The 19,700-nt window shown below is 42.2% G+C and overlaps 1 non-coding gene across 1 annotated transcript; it reads right to left on the bottom strand.

The window, feature by feature from the left end:
* Positions 1-19,019: 19,019 nt before the first annotated feature.
* On the bottom strand, positions 19,020-19,091 carry TRNAC-GCA (transfer RNA cysteine (anticodon GCA)). Its single transcript has one exon. It is a non-coding gene; the product is annotated as a tRNA-Cys (tRNA).
* Positions 19,092-19,700: the final 609 nt, after the last annotated feature.

The following is a 19,700-nucleotide window of genomic DNA, read 5'->3' as shown; positions in this document are numbered from 1 at the left end:
ACCCATTCTGTTTTTCTTTTAATCACCAAAGTGGGTCCTGGGTCATAAGCTCCTCCCAATCCACCCTGGGGAAAAATGACACAGCACATCTAATCTTGGACACACAACATTGAGTCTGAAGTGCAGACTCAATAGTCCTCATGTGATTTTATGGACTTTAAAGTTTGTAAGGCACAGACCCCTGCCTCCTCCAGCCCTCTGGGTACCACTATCCCACTTCCCAGAGTTGTTCAGAATCTCCCCATTAAGATCCATGTGATCCTCAAGAGAAGGCTGGGCCATGTCTCTAAGCCCTGCTGTATTCTCCCCGACACACTCAGCTTGGGCTGAGGCACAGGAGTACCTGAACCAGTGGCAGCATCTCGCCCACCTCCAATGGGCATGAGAAATCTAATGAGCGTAGATTTCTGGACTTTGTCTCTTTGTCTCTAGGTTCTGGATTTCCCAACTGGGGCTGCTGCAGACTCACACCCTGGCCCACCCAGACCGTGGACGGGGAGAGCACGATTCTGGGAGGCTCTGTGAGACTAAGGACAAGGAGTGGGATGATGGAGAAAGTCAGCTGGGGATTTCCAGAGGACTGACTGGACACCATCAGCCTATTTTTTCTCTCTTCTCCATGCAGACAGATTTAGATCATGGGCTCCTGCAAGGGAAAGGAAGCTGGAGTCAGATTCCAAAATCAGTAAGTAAAAATAAGAACAGGTAGAGGGTACCCCGATTGGAACCTTCTAGTTTGTCCTCTAAAGCTCATCTCATTATTATCTGATGAAGACCTTGCACTCTATAGCTGAAGATGGCAGCATAAAAGCCATGGCTGCCCCGGGGAGGGCCTCTGGATTGACCGAAAGCTGCTTCCCCTGCTCACCTGTCCACTGCAGCACGGGGCATGTGTGATGATGAGAGCACATTTGCTTCCATGAAAATAAAGGCTCATAGGCTCCACTCAGACCTCCTGAATCAGAATGCTTGGGAGTGGGGCCACGGAGCTGTTTATAACAAGCTCCTCAGATGATTCCAATGGAAAGTCAGATGGGGAACTGCCACTTTAGCTTGGAACACGATGTTATAGGCTTGAAAAGAGGTCATAATTAAGAGACATGCCCAAGCACACACACCTGATTAATAGAAGAGTTGTGACCAAATTCCACATAGCTGGTCCTGGGCTCTCTCTATTAACCCAACCCCGGGCGAGGCATGACCAGGCCTGCTGCCCCTCTGCTTCTGCTGCTCCCCATCTGCTGAGCCCTTGACAGGCCCAGTGAGAGAGGCCTCCCCTGGAAATCACCTGATTGACTTCCAGTCGAAAGTCTAGCACTAAGAGGCACTAAATTTGCATCATGGACCTCTTGCCTGCAGGCAAATGCTCTTCCTCTGAACCAGAAACCCACTTCAGATGAGTTGCCAAGGGACACCGCTTAAGGATGTGGCCTGCCCAGGGGAGGGATCCTCCTTAAACCCGCAATAGTTTCTGTTTATTCCAGGTTAGGTCCCATGTCCTGGTGGAGCTATCTCATACGAACCAACCCTCTCTGGCCATTGGCTCTGGCCCTCTCCCACTGACCCCCAATTTGAGTTCCAGGGCCTCCTCTGCACTGCGCGGTCCCTTCTCCTTCTGTCTCAAGCTGGGTGCATGAGCTTTGACATCACTTCTTGCTGGAATAATCATCCACTCCATCCCTCCTTCCTTTGCCTCTTCCTCATGCACATTTATTTTAAAATCAACCCCCCTCCACGCCACCCTCACCCTTTAGACCACTGCTGGATTTTGCTTCTCTTCCATTTTCCTTTCTTTTCTTTTGAGATGGAGTCTCGTTCTGTAGCCCAGGATAGAGTGCAATGGTGCGATCTCTGCTCACTGCAACCTCCACCTCCCAAACCCAAGCTACTCTCCTGCCTCAATCTTCCAAGTAGCTGGGATTATAGGGACATGCCACCACGCCCAGCTAATTTTTGTATTTTTGGTACAGATGGGGTTTCACCATGTTGGCCAGGCTGGTCTCGAACTCCTGACTTCAGGTGACCCACACACCTTGGCCTCCCAAAGTGCTGGGATTACAGAAGAGAACCACCATGCCCAACCCTTCTTTTCCATTTTCTGCCTTTTCTGCCTCTGTTATCCCAAGGCCAAATTCAAGACCTGGGACTGCAGGGCTGAGCCTAGGGAAGGTGGAATGTGCCCTCTCGGTGAGCAGCGCAGTTGTCTCAGAAGGTGTCACTCAGCAGGTCAGCACATATGAGGGACAGGGATTGGGCATGAGCCTGCCTGTCTGGGGGTTCAAAGCCCAGGCCCAAAGGGGCTTCTGAACTGGGATGAGAAATCCCTCCCTCCACTGGCTGAACCATGGCCCAGGCACATCAGACCATAGGCAAACTGGGCTCCTTCTCCAGCAAGTTATATCCACAGGGACATGTGGTGTCTGTCTCCCGCTATAGTCAGAGGCTGCATAGATTCCAGACTTGTGGCACAGAGGTTCATCCTTGATTTGAATTAGAGAGTTCATTTTGGCTGTAGCGTCTTTCACTGGTTGACAAAGACACACAATTAAAATGCTTTTCAAAGATACCAAAGTGCTTCTAAATAATGTATTAAAGGGGTTTTCTTCTAACCATTGTGTTGGTGGAAGCTATGGGGTTGGGAGTGAGGGCATGTCACATGAATTTAGTACATTCCACCTTTCCAGTCTCTTAAAGTCTAGAGTTACTGTTCAGGGATCTTCTGGCATCTCAAGTTCATCTGTCTTCGAAAAATCTTGATTTCTGATTTTAATCAGCGAGTTGAGCAAACAATAAAAATAATCCCCAGCTACTCCGAGTAGGACACAGAATGCAGAGTTCAGTAACACTAAGTGCAGTAGAATTCAACAGTGTGTCCACGCTCCTCAGACCAGTGCTTTGAGAAATCACTCCCGCACACATTCCCCAGATTTTTGGTGTTTTACATCAGCATAGTCTGGTGATGATTTTCACGTTGAAGACCCCACCTGCAAGGTGTGACTTTGTAATTGACTCTGTGGGTATGCTGGGATTTTCTCAAATTATAGATCAGAAGAAAAACAGAGGGTGGGGTGAGGTAAGAGGTGGAGCAGCGCCGGAACAGGGGCAGCAGAAGCAGGAGTGTCTTCAGTTGGCAGAGGAGGTGCAGAAGACTTCATCTTAGGTACAGTTTGGGTTCTACAAATCTTCCATGAATCCCTATGACCATTCTTGGGGGTCTCACTCTTTCCAGATCAAAGCCCTAGATTTTCTTATTTTGAATTAATTAATTGGAGACAGAGTCTTGCTCTGTCACCCAGGCTGGAGTACAATGGTGTGATCTCGGCTCACTGCAACCTCCACCTCCTGGGTTCAAGCGATTCTCCTGCCTCAGCCTCCCAAGTAGCTGGGATGACAGGTGCCCGTCACCACATCCAGCTAGTTTTTGTATTTTTACCTGAAATGGGGGTTCACCATGTTCAGGCTAATCTCAAACTCCTGACCTCAAGGGATCCGCCCGCTTTGGCCTCCTAAAGTGCTGGGATTAACAGGATTACAGGCATGAGCCACCGCGCCCAGCCCAGAGCCCTAGATTTTTTCATTAGGAAGGCTGTAATTGAGCAATCCTGCAGAATCAAACACTGCCTTTGGCTCTCTGCTAAGCTGTATGGCGGCTAGAAAGAAGAGATTTTGGTTCTTTTCACTGGACATTTTGTTGTTTCTTTCTCTAAACTATCCCAGTACGTCAGCTACGCTGCTAGCTTCCAGTTCAATGACAAGAAGCAAACGTGTATCTGGAAGCCTGGTCCCCAGTAGGCACTTCATTCCAGATGACCTGAAGCAGTAATTTTCTTAGCTATTTTTCCAGCGTGGGCTATAGGTTATTCCATATTCCCAGGCCCAAAGATTAACTGGAGTGCCTCCAAATCTAGCCTCAGCCAGTCTGGATAATCAGTACCATTTCCATAATGATCTGTAGCCTGAAACCCACTCCTAACACCAACTTTTACAGCAGGTAGAAAATTTGGGTACAAAACCAGAAGCTAGCTTTGACTACCTGAAACAGATAAGGTAACAGTTGTCAGGCAGCTCATAACGCTGAAGGAAAGCCTGGAGCCAGAGGCTTAGGAGTTGGGCAGGATCCTAGAGGCACTAGGCAGCCAGGCCTCAGCCAGAGTCACATGGCACAATGGGCTGTGAAGAATGACTTCACACTGGATCCACGCCAGAGCTATGGCACCACCAAAATGAACTCTAAACTCTTCCCATTTCTGTGTTTCACTCACTTGATCACCAAAGGATGAGTGACAAACTCCCCTACCCAAGCTTGCTGGAGATGACAGACAGCATCTCCATCTGTTGGAGACCCTCGACGCCCCAAGCCCAGCTGTGTCAGTACAGCCAGGTGGCAGGGCTGCTTGTGCTGTGCCTACCACCAGCTGCAGGGGCTTCTTTTGCCCTAGGCCCTATACAAAGCCTTCCAGGCGGGAGCAGCACACCATGGGAAGTAACTATGGTCTCTCAAGCCCTCTCTGATGGTGGTGGTGAACAGGGCAAGGTGCAGATGTGGTCTTTTCTGGGCTATTCAGGTGTTCCCAAACTATTGGACCTTCAGAAGTTTCACAGATGCAGCAGACAACCAATAATCCCCAAATTATGCAAATATTTCCCACTTCTCAGTATAGTTTCCAGGCAAATGGATGAAGGGCCTAGTAGGGAAAATCTAGCAGGAGGATTCACAGGCCATGACCTGGTATTTTGGCAGAGTCCTTTTCTCAAGCTTAGCTTCCCCGTCATCAAGGGAGGCAGGGTCTCTGAGCAGATTCAGACGCGGGGACTGGGTCAGAGGCCAGGAACCTCCATTGTGCTGGCAATGGTAGTAGCTCAGATCTACACATCAAGGGGACCAGGATGGGCTCCCCATTCTCAGGCCTAAAAACCTTACCACTGATGAGCCACAGCCAAGACCTGTGTGGCGCAGACCACGGAGTAACACCCAAACTTCATTTGGGGCTAAAGCATCACACTGCTTGGTCTCTGACACCCTAGGATCATCGTAGCCTCTGAAATCAGGGGCTCCCTTTCCACTGTCATGCCTCCCACCAGCATCTCTGTCTACAGAGAACAGCTACCAGAATTCTTTTCAAGAATGTAGAAGCTCCACACACCTATGTGTTGTTCAAGCCAGGGCAAGTCACGTGTGACAAATCTACTCCAGCTTACCTACCCCCTGAAGCCTACGGATTCTTTCTACATTACAGCAAGAAATCCCTAGCATGTCAAATGCATTTGGAATTGGCCTCCTGTGAATCCAGGCTTAGGTCCACCAACTGAGCAAACAGGTTTATCCCAGCTGCTCCAGCTATGGTATCTTAAATAGAACTTTAATTGGGGCACACTCCTAATAAAAAATTCAGTCATTTAAAATTATACTGTTTCGACTTTATAAAATACTCCAAGAATCCATATCCACACAAGCTCTTGAGGATTTTGCTGACACACATTAGCCAGTTGGAAATGATTTTGGTGTGTGAGCCTTCGCCTCCCAGCAACTGGTGCCCGGGCTCAGCTCAGATCCTACTTACTGTCAAGGGACAATAAGAGGTGGGGAAACAGATCTCTTGCAGTGAAAACCCTTCCATCTGGGCTGGTCAGCTTTCAGGTGGGAAGAAGGGGCAGGCTTGGAGATTAGATAGAGTTGGTGTTTTGGGATAAACTGTGTTTTCCAAATGCTCCCATAAATGCACATTATAATCCCTGAAGTTCCACTCTCTTAATCACTGAACTATTTTCAGCTAGGAGACTGGGGGATGCTGCAGATTCCATGGACATCAAAGTTTGGCATCCACGGGATCAGCCTTCGCTCTCATTTTCAGCTGTTTCGCTTACTTAGTGACAGGAGAGAGTTTTGTGATACAGACAGAAGGTCTGTGTTTCAGTCCATGTGGAACAGATCTTACACAGTGACACGTGAGCTGACTATTTGCTTTCTTTAAACTGGTAGGACCAGCCATCTTTCCCAGAGGCCACTTATAATCTGGGAACTACAAATTGGTCCTGATGGGACTGCAGGCAAAAGTTACTCAACTTTTCTACATTCTGATATGGGCTTCTGGATTTCTATCTCCCCAACTACCTAGATTTTCATCATCTTCAAGTTTAATGAGACCAGATTCCCAATCCACATTCTCTTCATTTCCCTGAAATCACTTTTTACACATCCCTGGACTCTGCCTTCTTTCTTTTTATTTTTTCTTTCTTTTTTTTGAGATGGAGTTTCACTCTTGTTACCCAGGCTGGAGTGCAATGGCACGATCTCGGCTCACCGCAACCTCTGCCTCCTGGGTTCAAGCAATTCTCCTGCCTCAGCCTCCCAAGTAGCTGGGATTACAGGCCTGCGCCACCACGCCCAGCTAATTTTTTTTGTATTTTTCGTAGAGACAGGGTTTCACCGTGTTGACCAGTATGGTCTCGATCTCTTGACCTTGTGATCCACCCGCCTCGGCCTCCCAAAGTGCTGGGATTATAGGCGTGAGCCACTGCGCCTGGCCTCTGCCTTCTTTCAAAAAAGAAGGAGAAGCAGAAGAAGAGTGAATTTTATCTGGTAGACTCTAATTTTATCGGGAGCCATTATTCTCTTAATACACAAAGTCTGGCATTCAATAAAGATTACTATGTATACCAAGAGTCAGAGAAATATGAACAAAACCAAGAGAAAGACAGTAGAAGTAAGTGACCTAGATATCATAGAATTTAAAATAACTTTGATAATATATTCAAAAAAACAGAAACGGAAAAAGTGTGGAGAATTTCACATTATAATTTGTAAGAAAAAATTCAAAAGGAAATTCTAAAACAAAAAATCATAATATTTAACATTAAAATTTTAATACATGTATTTAACAGAAATTTATTCACAGTGGACCAGTGGATTCATGAACAGAAAAAAACAAACCAATAGAAAAATATCTAAACTGAAACAAAGAAAGGTAAAGAATGGATGAAAAGAAAAGGAAAATAGGATATAAATGGGAAACAGTTAAAAGTTCTTATGTGTTATTCAAATCCCAAAAGGAGGTAAGAAAGTGTATAACACAAAATCAAGATGTGAAAGGATAATTGACAAGCATTTTCCAAACCGAATGAAAAATATCAACTCACTTATTAAAGAAATTCAGTGAATCAAAAGGAAAAAAAAAAACACAAAGGAGACCATTAACACCATCCACAGGTGATGGAGGAAAAGACAAAAGACAAAATAAAAAAACAAAACCAAAAGAAACTATGCCTAGATTTATTATCATAAAACTAGTTTTTAAAGGGGGAGAAAGAGGCTGGACCCAGTGGCTCATGCCTGTAATCTTAGCACTTTGGTAGGGCCAAGGTGGGCAGATCACTTGAGGTCAGTTCAAGACCGCCTGGCCAACATGGTGAAACCCTATCTCTACTAAAAATACAAAAATTAGCCAGGGCTGGTGGCATGTGCCTGTAATCCCAGCTACTCGGGAGGCTGAGGCAGGAGAATTACTTGAACACAGGAGATGGAAGTTGCAGTGAACCCAGATCATGCCACTGCACTCCAGCCTGGGCAACATAATGAGACTTCATCTCAGAAAGTGAGAGAGAGAGAGAGAGAGAGAGAGAGAGACAGAGAAAGAATGAGAGAGGAAGAGAAATCTGAAAGGCAGCCTGTAAGGAAAAAGATCAAATTATGGGAGCCAGGTGACATGGAACAATAGTTTTACAGTGCTGAAAGTAAATAACCCAAATAAAATTCTACACAACAGTAACTACTTTACATAACATAAAAGTATTTAAAACTTTAATTAAAATATAAAATTTTCAGACTGAATGAGAAAAAATAACAAACTATAAGTTACTTAGATGAAGGTTTAGCATAGGGTCACATAAAATGGAAAGTGAAAATATAAATAAGAATATGACATACAAACAATAACCAAAGAGGCTAGGATAGCATCATTAATATGATGCAAAATAGACTTTAACTTGGTAAGAGTTTCTACAGATAAAGGGGATATTTAAAAATGATAAGAAGTTCAATCCAGCAGGAAGCTATTATAATCCCAAATCTGAATGCACCCAAAAATATAGTGTGAAAATAAATAAAACAAAAATGGATAGAACTAAAAGTAGAAATAGACATATCTTCAATCGTAGTGGCAGATTTTAACTTATCTTTTTCTGTAGCTAATAGAACAGGCAAATACAATGTTAGTAAGCATGTGAAGAATCTGAAAAACACAACCAAAAAATGTGACCTAATTGATATATAACCAACAATGCACCATACAATGGCACATTTTATATTTTTTAATGCACACAGAACATTTATCAAATTTAACTATATTTGGTGATGTAAAGTAAGTTGCCACAAATTTGAGGATTGAAATCATATAGAATATTTTTGGACCATATTATAGCTGAATTAGGCTAAGTTATGAGAAACAGAAATAATTAGGAAATCCCCAGCTTCTTGGAAGCTAAACAATACACTTCCAAATAACCTATAAGCAAAAGAAGATATCAAAATAGAAATTAGAAAGTATCTTGAACCAAATGTTAACAAAGATTAACAAGTCAAAATTCATGTGGTACAGGTAAAGTCATGCTTGGTAAAACTCATACCCTTTTCTTTTTCTTTTTCGAGATGGAGTCTTGCTCCCGTCGAGTGCAGTGGTGCAATCTCAGCTCACTGCAACATCCACCTCCCGGGTTCAAGTAATTCTCCTTCCTCAGCCTCTCAAGTAGCTGGGATTACAGGCATGTGCCACCACGCCCAGCCAATTTTTGTATTTATAGTAGAGACGAATTTTGCCATGTTGACCAGGCTGGTCTCAAACTCCCGACCTCAGGTGATCCACCCACCTCAGCCTCTCAAAGTGGTAGGATTACAGGCATGAGCCACTGCACCCAGCCAAAATTCATACTCTTAACTGATCAGATTATCTGACATTTAGTCTTATTTTTCTTATATCAGATAACTGATATTCAGCCTTTTTTCTTTTATCTTCAACTAAGAGTATGAGTTTTACCAAGCATTATATCTATGCTTATACCTAAATATCAAGAAAAAAATAACAGCAATTTAACTTTAAAGTAAAAATGAAGAAAACAACAAGCAAATTTCTCCTCTGAAATTGATTTCAGAGGAGAAATCAATGAAATAAAAACCAATCATACAATCAGAGAAAAGCAACAAGGCCAAACATTGATTTATCAGAAATAATAAAACCAATAAACTCTAGAAACACTTAAGAAGATAAACAGAAAGAGAGGGAGAAACCCTACCATTACCAACATCATGAATGAAAAGGGACATCACTATAAAGCCAACAGTCATTAAACAGATAATAAGATATCATGATCAACTTTAATTCAAAATAAATTGTCAACTTAGGTAAACAAACAAGTTCTTTAAAAACACATCTTCTTAAACAGGAGAATAAACAGAAAATATGATTAGTGTGATATATATTAAATTCATTATTTAAAACCTCTCAACAACAGTAACAAAGCAACAACAAAAACAGGCTCAAATGACTTCCTTGGTAAATTCTTCCAAATACTTGCAAAGAAAAATAACAACAAGTTTATGCAAACTCTTTCAGAGAAAAGAAAACAGAGAACACTTCCGAATTAATTTTATGAGCCAGCATAACGTTAATAACAAGTTCTGATACAACATTACAAGAAAGAAAAACACACAAAAAAATCTGTTTTACGAGGATAGATGCAAATACCATCCAATGAAATATCAAAAGAATAATTCAGCACAACTAAATTGTATTCCAAGAATGCAAGAGTGGTTTAATATTTAAGAATTGGCTAATAGAATTCATTATATTAACAAAAAAATGGAGACATATAATGAAATTATCTTAATAGATGGAAGAAAAAAACTGAATAGAATTCAACATTCATTCTTTGTAAAGATTTTTAGTTAAGTAGGAATAGAAATGAACTTCCTTAACATGACAAAGGACATCAACGCTCACAGTAAACATTATCTTACTGGTGAAATATTGAAACTCTCCCCCACGATCATAAATCAGACAAGAATGCATGCTATCACCACTCTATTCAAAACTGCTAGCCATTTTAAATGAAAATTGAAAATAAATCAGTTATCAAACAAAATGATTATGAAAGTAGACTATCCAAAATAACCTATGGATAAACTACTAGAATTAAAACTGAGTTAGGTCATTGGCTACAAGATCTGTTCAGTATGCAAACTTTAGTTGTATTTCTAAATGCTAGCAACAAACACATGGAAAATAAAATTAAAATGTATAGTATAAGGCCGGGCGCAGTGGCTCATGCCTGTAATCCCAGCATTTTGGGAGGCCAAGGCGGGAAGATCACGAGGTCAGGAGATCGAGACCATCCTGGCTAACATGGTGAAATCCTGTCTCTATTAAAATACAAAAAAATTAGCTGGGCATGGTGCACACCTGTAGTCCCAGCTACTCAGGAGGCTGAGGCAGGGGAATCACTTGAACCCGGCCAGCGGAGGATGCCGTGAGCCGAGCTCAGGCCACTGTACTACAGCCTGGGCAACAGAGCAAGAATCCGTTTCAAAAAAAAAAAAAAAGAAAAGAAAAGAAAAATGTATAGTATATACAAGAGCATTTAAAAAGTCAAATGTCTAATAATAAATATAACAAAAATCATACAGTTCCTCTATGGTGACTATTGCAATGCAATTTTCAGACAATATAAAGATAATATAAACAAATAAAGAAATATATCATATTCATAATTTGAAGAACTCAATATTGTAAAAATGTCCACTCTTCCCAAATTAATCTATAAATTAATATAAACCCAATGAAAATCCAGTTGAGATTTTAATTTTGTTATAAAATAGTCAAACTGATTTTAAAATTTATACAGAAGTGCAAATTTCTGAGGAGTGCCAAGAGTAGAGGATTTACATGACTATAGTTTTAATTTATAGGAGCTAAAACTGTAAAACTTTTACAAGGAAACATAGCTGTAAATCTTCATGATCTTAGATTAGAAAATAATTTTTAACTATTAATACCAATAGCCTAAACAGCAAAAGAAAAAGGCAAGTTAAAAAATTTTGTGCATCAAAGGACACTATTAAGAAAGTGAAAAAAAACCCCAAAGAATGGAAGAAAATGTTTGTAAGTTATATATTTGATAAAGGTCTAGTATCTAGAGTATATAAAGAAATCTAACAACTCAACAATAAAAGGACAACCCAATTAAAAATGAGTGAAGGACTTGAATACACATTTCTCCAAGGAAGATACACAAATAGCCAATGAATACATGAAAAGATATTCAACATAATTATTAGCTTAGAAAAATACAAATCAAAACCACAGTGAGATATCACTTCACATCTACTAGGATGGTTATCATAATTTTTTAAATTAAAAACAACAAGTATGGGTGAGGATGTGGAGAAATTGGAACCCTCATGTATTACTGGTATGAATGAAAAGTGTTTTCCACTTTGGAAAACAGTCTGGCAGTTACTCAAAATCTTAAACATAAATTTACCATATATCCCAGCAATTCTACTTCTAGGCATATACCCAGGAGAACTGAAAACATGGTCATACAAAAAATTTGTTCTTGAGTATTCATAGCAGCAATGCTCATAATAATCCCACAATTGAAAAAAACCCAAATGTCCACCAACTGATGAAAGGATAAACAAAATATGGTATATCCATATAATGGAATATTATGTAGTCATAAAAAGGAATGTAATACTGGTGTATGGCACAACATGATGAACCTATCCTGAGTGAAAGAAGCCAGACAAAGGAGGTCCCATATGGTATGATTCCCTTTATATAAATGTTCAGAATAAAAACAGAGAGAGACTGAAAGTAGATTAGTGTCAACCAGCAGATGGGAGGAGAGGAGAATCAGGTGGTAGAGGGTTTCTTTTGGGGATGATGGAAATGTTCTAGAATTAGATAGTGGTATTGGTGCACAACATTGTGAATAACTAAAAACCACTGAATTGCACACTTTATTTATTTATTTATGAGACGGAGTCTCTCTCTGTCACCGAGGCTGGAGTGCAGTGGTGCGTCCTCGGCTCACTGCAACCTCCACCTTCTGGGTTCAAGCGATTCTCTTGCCTCAGTCTCCCGAGTAGCTGGGACTACAGGCACGTGCCATCACGCCGGCTATTTTTTTGTATTTTTAGTAGAGACAGGGTTTCACAGTGTTAGCCAGGATGGTCTCCATCTCCTGACCTCATGATCCGCTTACCTTGGCCTCCTAAACTGTTGGGATTACAGGCGTGAGCCACTGTATCTGTCTTTTTTTTTCTTTTGAGAGGGAGTTTTGCTCCTCGCCCAGGCTGGAGTGATGTAGTGCAGTCTCGGCTCACTGCAACCTCTGCCTCCTGGGTTCAAGTGATTCTCCTGCCTCAGCCTCCTGAGTAGCTGGGATTACAGGTGACTGCGACCATGCCCGGCTAATTTTTTTTTTTTTTTTTTTTTTTTTTTGTATTTTTAGTAGAGATAGGGTTTCACCATGTTGGCCAGGCTGGTCTCAAACTCCTGACCTCAGGTGATCTGCCCGCCTCAGCCTCCCAAAGTGCTGGGATTACAGGCATGAGCCACCGCACCTGGCTGAATTGTACAGTTTAAAATGCTTAAAATAGTGAACTTTATGTTATGTGCATTTTATCTCCATAATAAAATGTATTATAAATTATAGTAATTTAGACACTGTGGTATTTGGATCAAAGATAGATAACCCAATCGAACAGAATATAAAGTCCAATAAAAATCAAACATAAATGGTCACCTGATTTATGAAAAGGTAACACTAACAGTGGGGAAAGAATGGTCTTTTTAGTAAGTGATTCTGGGTCAATTAGATATCCATATTTTTTAAAAAACTAACCTAACCTATAACCACTTGTAGCAATCAATTCCAGATGGTTTTACAGATATAAATGTGAAAGATATGGTAATAATGCTTTCAAAATACACTATCTTCATGACTTTGAACATGTACATAGGCAGTCATTTCTTATGGCAAATTGGACAATACTAAGACTCATAATTTTTGCTCTTGACCAGAATCACTAAAATGAGAGACAGAGAATACCACATGTGGTGTGCATATGGAATGACTAGATGACGGTAGGAGAAACTTGAACAGTCTGAAAAACTGTTGGTATTTCCTAAAGCTGAATGTGTACAAACTGTGTGACCCAGAAAATTCTCTTCTCAAAACGCATACATATGTGTTTACCAAAAAAACATACAAAATGCTCAGAGCTGCACCATGTGTAACAGCCTCAAACTAGAATCTGCACTAACACACATGTAATTGGATAGATAAATTGCGGTATATTCACAGGATAGAATATGAAACAGAAATGGGAATAGACACACTACGACAGTAGGCAGCAACAAGGAGGAAGGGATCAAGATGAATGAAGACTATTTTAGAAAAGAAAAAGTCGACAACTTCCACTGTCAAGTAACGAGCCTTATTAAAATCTACAGAAATTAAGACTCTGGGTTATTGGCACAAGAACAGACACATAATCCAATGGACCCCAACACAGAATCCAAACATAGACCCAAACTTATTTAAGCATATATTTATGTAAGTTTCAAAGTGCGGTATAGTCATATAAGAGAACACTAGGCAGCAATGGAAAATCATGAGCTACAGCTACACACAAAGCTTTGGAGAAACTTCTCAGACACATGTTGGGTAAAAGACCCCAGACACAAAGGCTACATACAAATATCTCTTAATGGTAAAACTGGATAAGCAAATTGTGATGTATTTCTATAATGAAATATGATATAACAATAAAAATGAACAAAACACAGCTATACACAAACAAATGATGACTCTCTGAGACATTATGTTGAGCAAAAGAGAAAAGCTGCAAAAGAATGCCTGTAGTAAGATCCATTTTGCATCAAGGTTTAAAACTGGCATACCTAAATGATAGTGCTTAGAGATACATTATACAGGTGGTGAAATTACTAATAAAAGCCAGTAGACTATTTGCACAAAAAGCAAGATAGAGGCAAGAAAGATGTTGTGATAAGGAAGGGAGACTCAGGGATCCTGGGGGTGGGGTGGCAATGCTCAATTTTTGACCTATGTAGTGGATACATAGGTAGTTAATGAAACTGCACAGGCCGGGCACGGTGGCTCACGCCTGTAATCCCAGCACTTTGGGAGGCCGAGGCGGGTGGATCACAAGGTCAAGAGATCGAGACCATCCTGGCCAACATGGTGAAACCCCGTCTCTACTAAAAATACGAAAAATTAGCTGGGCATGGTGGCGTGTGCCTGTAATCCCAGCTACTCAGGAGGCTGAGGCAGGAGAATTGCCTGAACCCAGGAGGTGGAGGTTGTGGTGAGCCGAGATTGCGCCATTGCACTCCAGCCTGGGTAACAAGAGCGAAACTCTGTCTCCAAAAAAAAAAAAAAAGAAAGAAACTACACATATATGCATATATATGCTAATCTGTATGTATATTTCATAAGTAAAAAAATCCATTGGTTGGTACTTTCATACACTGCTGGTGGACGTGCACTCCCATGGGGCATTTCTGGAGACAAATTTGACAACAGAGAGGCTTAAAATATGCATACATGAAAATTCCATATCTAGCAATTTATACTAAAAGTAAAGCCAGACGACAAACAGATGCATCTTTATTAAGGTCCTTTGCAGCGCTGTCTGTAAGAGTAAAAATTAGAAACTGCACGAATGTCTTACGATGGAGAATTGGCTGAACAAATTGCAGCACCAGCCATACAGAGGAATACTATGCAGCCATGAAGAAAACTGTCCTAAAAGGTTGTTGTTGGGGTTTTTTTGTATGAAAAAGTAATCTAGACTTTAAAAAATGTTAAAACAGGCTGAGCACAGTGACTCATGCCTGTAATGCCAGCACTTTGGGAGCCAAGGTGTGTGGACCACTTGAACCCAGGAATTCAAGACCAGCTTCAGCAATATAGTGAGACCCCATCTGTATTACAAAAAAGGTTAACATGTCATAAAATCAAAGTAAGAATAATCGCACTTTTGTAAGGAAGTTACATATGTTGTATACATAAATTGTCCCTAAAATAACCTATTTTCTTTTTTCTAGATAATTTAGTTTTGGTAAAACAACAACAACAACAATTCCAGTTGCCTTAAACAAGAGATACTTTTATCTGAAAAGAAACTGATTCTAACAGAATCACAATGGGTCGGTGAAGGCACGTCTGGACTATCAGAATCCCATCTGCCCTCTTCCTGAGGACCCAGCATCCAGACTTGATTCTGCATCTCTCTTTGGCAACCCAAATGGCTATACTACCTGGGAGTGCTTTTCCATTCCTGCAGAAGCAAACGGGTTACTCACAAAGCTGCCATCCCTCATCCACAGGTCACTCCAAGTACATTGGTCTTCTAGTTACTGACATGTAAGAAGAGGGTGAAGGTAGTTGTATCAGTTGGGGTTTTTTCAACAAACTGCTGAAAAAGACTGGTTAATTTAATAAGATAATTTATTGAAAGAACTGTTAGGAGGCAGAGAACAAGGCTTGGTAAAGGCAGGACCATATGGGGGTAAAAGATTCTGAGGGCACAGCAGTGATCTCACCGTGAGGCCAGCATGGCCTGAGATGGCATTTGCCTGGTCCAGAGTCAACCATTCTGGGCACTTGTCCCTTGGCCCAGGGGCTCAAGGACCAAGAAAAGGGCACCTATATGACCCAGCTAGCATCAGGGCATGTCCACCTCAAGGTTATAGAAGGTCCTGGATTCTAGTCCCCCCAGACTGTACACAAGGAAACCAGGATGTTATTAGGAAGGGGAAACGGACATTGGGCAGCTAAAAAACCTCCCACATGTCCACTACCTCAGTATCATTGAGACATCTGCATCAAGAAATATTTCAGCAAGGAATGCTGCTGTGCTGGCAACACAAACTTAGTTGTCACAAGTAGACATGTGAGAGAACAGGAAATTTAAGAACACTGTTTTCTTGTTCTTTTTCTTTGGCTGACGCATCTGCCAAATATCCTTTTGAACTTAGTGCCAAGGCTGTTTCTCTTATCACAAACTTCAACTTATTTTTTGATAAAAAGCCGAAAGGATAGGCCACCACAGACACAGAAAATGAGACATATCAAATGTGTGTATGTGCACATAGCCATTAAAAAGTAACTTTCTGGATTATTAAAAATATAGACGGTAGCTCCCACCTGTAACTCCAGCACTTTGGGAGGCGAGGCGGGTGGATCACAAGGTCAAGAGATCAAGACCATCCTGGCCAACATGGTGAAATCCCATCTCTACTACAAAAATTATCTGGGTGTGATGGTGCGTGCCTGTAGTCCCAGCTACTCGGGAGGCTGAGGCAGAAGAACTGCTTGAGCCTAGGAGGTGGAAGTTGCAGTGAGCCGAGATTGCGCCACTGCACTCCAGGCTGGCGCCTGGCAACAGAGTGAGACTCTGTCTCAAGAAATAAATAAATACATACATACATACATACATAAATACATATACATGTAGGTAGAATTTGGCAAGTAGAATCCATTCCCTAGTGTTCTTCTTGACTAATCAGGGAGACTCATTGAATGTAAGCATTTTTCCTCGCTGGCACTATTATTTCAGGAATAGAAAAATATGTCAACAAAGGCTAATATGAGAGTAGAGTGTAGCACGTTGTTTTTTTTTTTTGAGATGGAGTCTCACTCTGTCACCAGGCTGGAGTGCAGTGGCATGATCTCGGCTCACTACAACCTCTGCCTCCCGGGTTAAAGTGATCCTCCTGCCTCAGCCTCCTGAGTTGCTGGGACTACAGGCGCGTGTCACTATGCCCAGTTAATTTTTTGTATTTTTAGTGGAGATGGTCTCGATCTGTTGACCTCGTGATCCACCCGCCTTGGCCTCCCAAAGTGCTGGGATTACAGGCATGGGCCACCCCACTTGGCCACAAGTTGTCTTCAAGTTTGAGGCGGTCTCCTGACATCTTCTAAAAATTCCCTGCAGCTATCACTGAAGTAGCAATTCATAACACAAGAGATCAGGAAAGTGTGAAACCAACCATAATTGAAGATGAACAATTCTGCCTTTTTATTTTTCAGCAATCTCAGGTATTCAGCAGCAAGAGCCGAGTCTTTTGCTGCAGTCGCGGGGACATCTGCACATTCCATCCGTGTCTGGAGAAGGCGTTGTAGATGTCTGAGCTCTCCATTGCATGTCTTTGAGCTTCCCAATGCTCTCAGACTTGGCTGGGCCCTCTATACTGCTCTGGGTCCCTAAAAGTTCTGTCCTTCAGTGGGAACTTTATTCCAAGGAGTGACACTGGAAATATTTAACCACAGCTACAACACAGACACTGACCAAACAGAATGGGTGCCAGCCACAGCAACCACTGAATGCCTACCAGGTGACAAGCAGCCTTGCATCCAGGTGATCAGTTACTCAGTTACTTTACCCTAGAGACCTGTGGCTCCCAGATGCTCAACCCTGAACAATCAACTGGATTTCTACTTTGTGCAATCCCAATCACAACAGAAAATCCATCCTACACTCACTCCATTTTCTTTAGGATCCTTTGCCTGCAACCTCCCCAACTGTGGTAGCTGCCTAGGGACATTGTTACACAAACCAGTTCTGTCCAGTGAAACAGTTAAGATGGTCATTGTCCATGTGTCAGGGAGCTCGGACTTCTGAAGCAGGGGAGATTCAGGGGACCCACGCAGCCAGGCTGTCAGGAAGTCACATTGGTTAGGGAGCTGCTGGACAGTGCCTGAGCTCTGCCAGCCCGGAAAGAAATGCTAAGTTGTCTCTGCCTCTACATTTCACTCAGTCTGCATGCATAGTGTCAGTTGGGGGCACCTGAGTGGCCAGAAGTGCCAGGAAGACAAAAAGAGAAAGTGGCTTTTTCCTTTAGCTTCAGGGGCTGCAAGCAGAGCCATGTCTTCCACTGTGCCTCACACAACTGGGGATCCTCAAAATGTGGACAGAGGGTTCACAGGCTGGAAAAGAATGGGAAGAAAAACAAGAAAACACAAGAGAAATGCTCACCAAAGAAAAGCAAGACACAACTGAATCAGGCCTGCAGAGCAGATCTGGGCAGGTCACATGGGGCAGCAGGAAAGTACAGAGGAGCATTGGACAAACAGATCTCCTTACCCTTTCATCTCTCCTTGCAGAAGAGTCAGCTGCAGGGACCTCACAAGGTGAAAGGAAACTGTTTTTGAATACCCTGGTCAGTACGGGAAGAAATGAGTGTAGGTAGGGAGCATGTGAATTTGAGTCAGTGACCTGTGGATTGTCAAACAAATGCTTTACTCAAAAACAACTAGTGTTGCCTTGAGCATGATTCAATTCTAAACTTTAATGGAGGGAGTCAAGTAATCACTTATGGAGTGCTACCACCCCTAATATACTGTGCCATTGCAATTGGTCACCCTCCTACTATGCCCACAGCTTCATTCTGACGTCCCCCACCTTTCCCACACTCTCCCACCTCTACACGTCTGGCCACTGCCTATGCCTGTAGCTCAGCACCCCACATGCCCTCAGTGACGGACGGAAGGCAGGCATTTGCTTGAACGTCACTGATGCTTCCCACTGTGATCTGTGTAGGATGACATGTTGTAGGTTCCAAAACAATTTTCCAGTCACTTAGAGTTATTGGATGTTAGGATAGGAATTAACAGAGGATTATGCCTCAGTCCTACTAAATTGGAATTTCTAGGGAGTAATCTGTATTTTTAATAAGATCTTTCAGTAATTCTGATGCAAAGTCAGACTGGGTAACCTCTGATTCAGCCTGTCCTTACATAATATAGACTTCAAATAAAAACTTCTTCAAAGAAGAACAGCTAATTAGAACTTCTGAAACACATGCATATTATTAGTGACTTGACCATGACTTGTACCAGAAAAATGAAGTCACCTGTGAAAACTCACATGAGGAAGGACAGTGATAAGGGTGACAAGCTCAACATCAGGAAAAGAGAACCCACAGCCAAGCAGCAGGGGGCACCCGGATTTGAACCGGGGACCTCTTGATCTGCAGTCAAATGCTCTACCCCTGAGCTATACCCCCTTGCCTGGTGAAGATTCCTCCTTAGCATATTTCACCTGTGTCACCACACCCAAGGATTCTATAGTGCACTGTAAATTGTATTAATTCCCAGCCAGCTTATGGAAATTGGCAGCCCTACCACAACTGACTAGAGACTGCTCTTCAGGTCATGACTTCACCCCTCCATTACCAGAGACCCTTCAGTTGTCTAATGATACTTTGCTACTCTGTAGCCACAACCTGAACTCCTTCAAATGAGGTCTCCTCTCATTTCCTTATGCGATACCTGATGGGTGTAGGGGATGCGGGTGGGGTGAGAGGCAGGTGTTAAGAATCAAGGCTCTATTTATCGGCTCTTTCCACAGCAATGTGTCATCCCAAAATTCAGCTGCCTGAAACCATAAGAATGTATTCTCATCCTCACAGGTCAGCAGCATGGATGCCAATCAGCTGATGTAGGTTGAGCTTGACCTGGTGTCTCTGCTTCAAGCTGTGAGTCCATCTGTGCTTGGTTTCTGTCTGAGCTGGGCTCAGGTCTGCTCCATGTGTGTTCATTCTATGATCTTGGGTGGAGGAGTAGCACCTAGCAAGGGGAAATTTGCTTATAGTGACAGCAGAAATGCAAAGGGG

This window comes from Aotus nancymaae, unplaced genomic scaffold, assembly GCF_030222135.1.
Source record: "Aotus nancymaae isolate 86718 unplaced genomic scaffold, 86718_ANA_hifiasm-v0.15.2.pri h1tg000002l, whole genome shotgun sequence".
NCBI lineage: Eukaryota > Metazoa > Chordata > Mammalia > Primates > Aotidae > Aotus > Aotus nancymaae.
Note: the sequence above shows the minus strand (reverse complement) of the source record. Positions and strands in the feature narration are given on the sequence as shown.